This window comes from Macaca nemestrina, chromosome 8, assembly GCF_043159975.1.
Source record: "Macaca nemestrina isolate mMacNem1 chromosome 8, mMacNem.hap1, whole genome shotgun sequence".
In the NCBI taxonomy this organism is placed as follows: Eukaryota; Metazoa; Chordata; class Mammalia; order Primates; family Cercopithecidae; genus Macaca; species Macaca nemestrina.
The window spans coordinates 73,627,149-73,634,673 of record NC_092132.1 but is presented as its reverse complement, the minus strand read 5'-3'; positions in this window follow the sequence as shown (position 1 = coordinate 73,634,673).

Here is a 7,525-nt window from a genome sequence, read left to right as displayed (position 1 = left end):
TTTTAAAAATGATCTTAGACTTACACTTTCTTTGAAACATCTTTCTGACACCAAACGTCAACTAAAAATTCAAGATGGAGTTGTTTCAACTAAACACATTTAGAACTAGGAAACAGACTTGTGGGATAAAGATGGGGACATGGCTGTCTTATTTATCTGGTCATAGATATAATCCTTTCATTATTTCCTCTTCTTTGGATAACACTGACAGCAACCTGATACACTCTCTGGGACTGATGCTGATCTGCTGGCCCTACAGGGCACAGAGATGGGCTCTTCAGGGGGCTGTGAGTGGGAGAAGGGTGTTTCTCACTGCAGTTGCCTGTATAGGAGTTCTGCTATAGCCCTGCTATTTGCCAACTCCTCTCCAGCTCTTGACCCCAGCAGTAAACCCCACAGACTCTTGGTGTTGGAGCAACTCCCTGGCAGCCAGTCTTCTCAAGTGGCGTTCCAGTAAGATAGTTCCAGCATGGGTCTGAGGGCAGGCTGTTCATATTCCTTTCCTTTGACTTTCTTGTCTTCCTTTCTTCCCCCAACCCTGCCCCCATTCTGAAAAGGGAAGACCAGCCACTCTGTTGATCTAAATAACTATTAAAAGTGATGTCTGTACAATGGTAAATGAGATGATGTTCTTTTCTTCTTGAAGGTCCATCGGTGTTTGCAGGTGATTCACTTCAACTTTCTTTCATTTTCCTTTGGAGAGGTAGAAGCACTTCCTCTACTCCATATTTTGTTCAAAGATGGGTGGCAAATGGCCAGCACTCTCCTTTAAAGTCAACAACTAGTGATTCTAACAATTTTCTCTTTTTTCCTCTCCTCAGTTTCTAGTCTTCTGTTTATATAGACTGAGGTCTGAAGGAGCTGTGGTTAAGAAGAGGCTGCAAAGTACCAGACCTGGCAGAAACCTCTGGTTCCAATTAATTGGAACCCCCTTTACAATGTGGGTTCTTTGACACCTCTTTGGTCTTATATATTGGTCTTAGATGCTAATTGTGGATCGACAAATAAAACCTCACTCAATATACTATTGTGTTAACTTATTTTATGTTGCATACATTATGATTTCTTTTCTCCTTCAATACTGCCTTTGATGAACATTTTAACCTGATTACGTTGACCTAAAAGCATTGGCAGGGAAAGCAGATAGTTTTGTCTGTACAGACATGGCTAATCCTGTTAAGCCTGGGTATAGAGCCAGATTTTTATATAGATGAGCTGGTTTATATGTGGGGGGTGGGTTGGGCAGGGGTCATCTTGTTGAAAAGGAGAGGGTATTGAATTCTCATTTATAGAATCCTTTAATACTTTGTTGAGATAACATCAATTGTCAAAGAAGGGGAGGCTCTGTGGAAATTATGAGGGTAGGGGGAGGGTTGTAAAGCTCCCTAATGCCCTTATGGTTACTACTATAACCCCAGGCAATGAGAGAAAAGTATCTCTGGGCACCTATATTAGTCCTATATTAGAATAAAAGATATTACATTCTAATGGGTAATTGAGGAGAATTTAATAAAGGAACTATTTGTAAGATGTGGGAAGCCAACAGGCACAAAGAAGCGCATGATAGCCAGTAACAGCAGGAAGCCATTAGAGGAAGGAGGGGGAAGGTTTACCAGGACCCAGAGAGAGCCATAGCCAAAGCTATAGAAAAGAAAATGAATCACTGCCAACCTATGGCCTAGCAGAGAGAGAACTGACGCCTTTCTCTTCCTTGCCTCTGACCTTCTGCTGGCACATCTTATTGGATGAACCCGACTTGTAGCCAACTGGAAGCCACAGGGAAGAGAAGCCACAGAGGCAGTCCATAAAAGTCAGTCTCCTTGGGGGGATGTCAGCGGGGATGTCTCCACCAGGGTGGAGAAGGGTAGAGAGCGAGTCTGCAGGGACAAGTGGAAAGTAACTGCCACAGACCCACTTCTCGCCTAGAAAAAGTCTGTTTGCTAACAGATTATCCTATCACATGCCTCATGCTAGATTGAGTCTCTGACTTTTACACCACCAGCAATCAGGCCAACTTTTCATGATTTTGTGCTTCTAGGCAGAAATTTTCACAATTTGGCACATCCTCAGCTATTCCTCATATATTCATCAATGTTCTGGAAAAGAAAACAGAGAATAGGTCACTCATCATTTGGTTGAGCTAAATCCTGCACTTAGTTGACCCTTATTTCATTCATTTTATTCAAGTCTGGACCTCTGTTCCTTTTTCCCTTTCTTAGCCCAAGGTAGACATCATCAATTGATCTTTGCTTCCTTTCCTGATGAGCTAAGATACAGCCTCAGAATCTTTCTTAACCTACTGCTTTAGCATCAAAATAAATTAACTGGAGTTGATGTAGAGGATGAAAGCATCTTTTATTCCTGTTCTATGGGTTTCCTTAAATTAAATGTTTCCTTATTTTATTTAACAGATTCCTTCCCATTTACCCTGGAAAACATTGACTATACCCACTGGGTTTTTTGGTTTTGTTTTTACCATACGGAATAACAGCCAAATTATCATTAATTAGAAGACTTTTTTTTTTCTTTTAGTTTTCTAAATATCAGGGTCTTACACCTTCACTTTTACTATAAGTTCCTTTTCCTTTGCTTTGCATAGGCCCAGCATTCCATCCTCTGTTTTCCTTTCTTCACTATGGGACTACACTTTCCCTGTCAGACTCTGATTGGAGTTTTGTTTCGCTCGCTTAGAAGAGGCTGTTTCCACACCAGGATCCATAACAACATTGCCTCATGTTTACAGGATTCTTTGGAATGCACAAAATACTTGCATATATATTTATGAACTTCTTTCTGATTGAAGGCAATGTTTTGTGATATCATTAAAGGATCTTGGATTTTTGGTTTATGGGACTATATTACTCTTCAGAGTCTCTTATTATCTTACTATAGCTTTTAGTCACCTTCTTGAGAAAAATACCTTTCTACCCACAAAATCTTTCTTTTTTCCTCATATATATTTATTCAGTTACATAGGTAATTTTTACTTTAGAGTGTTAGTCAAAGGAAGTAAGCCTTTAGAAAAATAAATGTGTAAAACAAACCTCCGATTTAGAAATCGAACTACAAATACTTTCTTCTTTCAAGATGATATTCAATGACTGAACTTATGTAAACCAAAGTTCATGTATGCATTTTCTAGCAATTTACTCATGATTTCAGAAACTTACAGTCACTTTTAATATGCATTTTTTTGAGAATTGTTCTTTTTGAGGATATTAATGTTCTAATCCCTTCTTTTTTCTTAAAGAGGAAATAACTTGACACATTTCAGCTGGTCCTTAGAGAATGAAATTTACTACAGATGAAATTTACTACATTTCCTGTGGTATATTTTATAGGGGTCTTTAAAAAAAAAAGTCTTTTTTACCTTTTGAAAGTCTGCAGCACCAATGTCTTTCCTCCTGGACATAATTTCTCCAGGTGTTCAGGCTGAGCTTGTAAAGCCTTCTACCATGATGAGCCTCTCTTTAAACTGGAAGCCTTCCTGAACTTTTTAAAATAACGAGACCTCACCAGGCAAATTTATGATAAAGTTCCTTTTCCTCTCAGGCAAACCCACTGAACCTCCCATCAATTCATAATTGGTCATTGGCCTGTAAGACAATGGTAATAAACAACAGAAAGTGTTTCCTAGGTGTTCTGATCTTTTTATGAGAAAGAGGAAATGACCAAGTGATTTCACCTTAGTCTATGAAGTCAAGGGATATCTTGCAATGACATTATTAATCTTGAGTCTAGATTCTGGCTTCTCTCTGCTGCCCCTCCACTTTTTTTCTCCAGACCTTTGCTTCCTTTACCCCATGCCTATGAAGCCAATCCCTGTGGTATCTTAACTTGGAAATAGAGAAAAATTAGAGTTAAAATTAGAGGGTTTTTTTGTTTGTTTTTTGTTTTTTGTTTGCATCTATTAGTGTTTCTTCTGTTTTCTGAGGGGTTTCCAGAGCATGGTTAGTGCAGAGTCTGCAGCTTTAACATTCTTACAGCGTCTTGTCTCTTCTATAATTCAGGGCTACTAACGCCCCAGGGAGTGACTTTAAAACAGGAAGTTGCTCAAGCAAATTATTATCTTTAGGAGGACAGATCTATGTCCAAACTGTTGCAAAGGCCAATTGCCTGTTCTTTAGGGAGGCCAGCAGACAGAGGCACACTTCAGGAGCAGAGGAACTAAACATGCAAGGCTTCTGCTTTCTCTCATCTCTCTCTTACGCCTTAGAGAAGCCACCGGCTGAACTAAAAATAAGTCACTTAAACTAAGTTGTTAAAGAGTCGTCGTATTCAATTGGGTTCGCTCATATTTTTCAGTAAAGCCGTAAACGGTTATAAACACACTCTTCATTTTCCCTGTATGTACCTACCTTGCTCATGGTTCAGTGGCGAGCTTCACGAAGTCTTTTCATTCAAGTTTGACTTCTTTTTCCGCTTCATTTGCTGCCGAGAGCTCCAACTCATATGTGCTCATGCAGTTGGCTCCTGCTTTTCAGGGCTGTCTGGGAGGCAGCCAGAGAGCTCAGGTGAGGACTTAAAACATTTTGATTAAGTGTAGCCAATACCTCTGCTGCCCTTGGCCTGCTTTGATTTAAAACATTCCCGAATCTTATTTCTTATAACCCATGACAGAAATGGGATGTACAGGGAGATCCAGAAGGCCATACGGAAACTCTCTGTACTAAAATTGGGAAGGATATACGTGGATTTAAGATTCAGTGAGATTCAGTGTTAACATTTCTTCCAGAATAAAATGGAAACATTTTATTTCACAGAACCATGAGAAAGTAAACAACAAGAAATGTGATTTGTCATAAATGTCTCTGTTGGCCCTCTGATCTGGGATGAACATGCTATGTGGGTTATGTGCTCCTGGAGTGCAAGGGCATGCTGTAGGTTGCATTTCTGCTGTGGGACCACTATAAGGCATGGCACACAGTGGGTGTGCAAGAAATGCTTGTTGAGTAAATAGCTGCATAACAAAGTGAGTTAGTATTAAACTCCAAATACCTTTAGGGAATGGTTATAGGAAAGGGAAGTAAAAAAAGTAAGAAGTGAAAAAAAAAAAAAGAAAAAACCCTCCATTCAATTCAGTTTCTCCAAGATAAGTGGACAAGTGATCTTCAGTAGAAGATGAACCTGAGATTCCAGATTCTTCCAAGCTCATTCCACTTACAATTTTTGAGGTAAAAAGCTTCTTTTAAAAACAAAGTATAACACTATGAAAACACTAAATGTTTGATGTGGAAACCTTTTCAACATCAGTAAAAAGAACAAAATCTTTTACTATTTCAAAAACAGGGAAATGGTTTTAGATTTCCCTGAACATTTTAGAATTTAAAAGAATTGCCCATACATGAATAAAATCAGATTTTCATCAAAAGACTTTTAAGCAAAACTTCACACTTTTCTCCATAAAACAAAACAAATATTTTTCAGAGTAATATTCTCTTACACAAAAGATTTTCACAAATCATTAGAGTGTTCCATGTGAAGAAAATAAAATTCAAAATTATTCAGTAAAGTATTTTTCTTTCATTTTTTATTGCTACTATGAATAATAAAGCATTAAAGAGGATGAATGACTATAGATGAAAGTTAGCCTGCCAAACATAAAGAAAAAAATTCTTTTAATGTTTTGGTCACGAACTCTGACAATGATAAATCACTTTTCAACAGCTGCAGACAGCTGTTAAAGTCTGGAGCCTAAAACACTTAATTGGGGAAGTGTGTTAAAAGTTAAAGGGCCAGAGTCCTTCTAGGTTATGCAAAGACTTTCTTTGACGGACTATAATAGTGATTTCCAAGGTTACAGAAGAACACTTTTTCTACATTCATTAAACTAAAAATTTTAGCTTGCCAAATGTAAAGTATGATAGATATATAGATATAGATATCCAGAAATTGACATAGATACAGATTGGAAATAAGAGTCAGTGAACAATAAAAGAAGGCAGGCACTCAAACTCATATTTGGTGATGAGATCAAGATTACTGGTACTCTTTTATTTCAGATGTTTGAACTGGCCACTCCTAGTCACTTGATGTGGGCATTATTACAATTAATAAATTTGCTCAGGTTTAACTATTTAGTGATGATTGCCAACCCTACTCAAATTAGCAAAGCAGGAAATTTAAACATTTTGAATACTTTTTTTGTGTGTTGCTTGGTTTTTATTTTGACAATGTTTGGGCAGTGAGATACCTCAGTTAGTTTAGAGATTTCTTCACTTCAAGTCTGTCTTCATTAGGATATTTCAAACCCATTTGCACACATAATATTTTTTCAAGACTCACAATTGCTGAAATAGCATCCCTTCAAAGTAGCCTTTGTTGATTGCACGTGGCTTTTAATCCAAAGTGTATTCTGAAGTAAAATACATATATAAATATAAATTACATGTATATAAATATTTATATAAATATAAATATTACATGTATATAAATATATTTCTATAATATTTTTATATATTTATATATGAGTATATATATTCTGCTAAGCTCTGAAAGAGTTGATCTGATGGTTTTACTTTATTTTTGCCGTGGGTACCAAGTATATAAAGTTAAACATCATATATCTGTTTGAAGAAGGACATTTCCCATTGAGTAACTGTCGGTAGGTCATTTCTCCTCTGTAAAACTCCTGACATTCAGGAAAGGGAGTAGTTCTGTTTCACACTCCGTAGCAAAGGTGATCTCTGGGAATTGTTTGCTGAGTAATTTGCTGTTACACAATACATCATTTTTATTGGTAATAAGGCAGATGTCACCAACAGCGCAGTTTGTCCAAGGCTAGCTCTGAAATTTCCTTTAAGACATTATGCTCCCAATCAGGCAGAAAATTGTTGTCAGCTATGGCAGATTGAAAGATCACATTGCAGTGTCCAAGGACTGTTTATGACTTTACCAGCTATACACAGAGTGGGTGGTGAAGAGTGGCCTCGAGTAAGAGTATTTGTTCCAGTTATGATGCATCTGGAAACATGATTACTGTTTGTAGTGTATAAAATTTTGGGAGAAAAGTACCATAAAAATATGTTGTGTAAAGTTTGTATTTTGTGAAACAGATGGATTCATATCAGGGATAGAAAAATAAAAAAAGACTCACCCACGCATCAGTAAAGGTCTTCATATAAAATTTTCTATTTGAAGCAATTCTATGTATTGCTCTAAAAGATTCCAGGATGAATGGCTTTAAATTAAAACTCTTCATTGCTAATTTTAATTATGTTTGCACATTTTGTTCATGAAATCCCATGGGCCATTCTTTTTTTTTTTTTTTTTTTTTTGAGACAGGGTCTTACTCTGTCACCCAGGCTGGAGTGCAGTGGCGCAATCTTGGCTCACTGCAACCTCCGCCTTCCGGGTTCAAGCAATTCTCCTGCCTCAGCCTCCCCAGTAGCTGGGATTGCAGGTACCTGCCACCACCCCTGGCTAATTTTTGTATTTTTAGTAGAGATGGGGTTTCACCATCTTGGCCAGGCTGGTCTTAAACTCCTGACCTCAGGTGATCCACCTGCCTCAGCCTCCCAAAGTG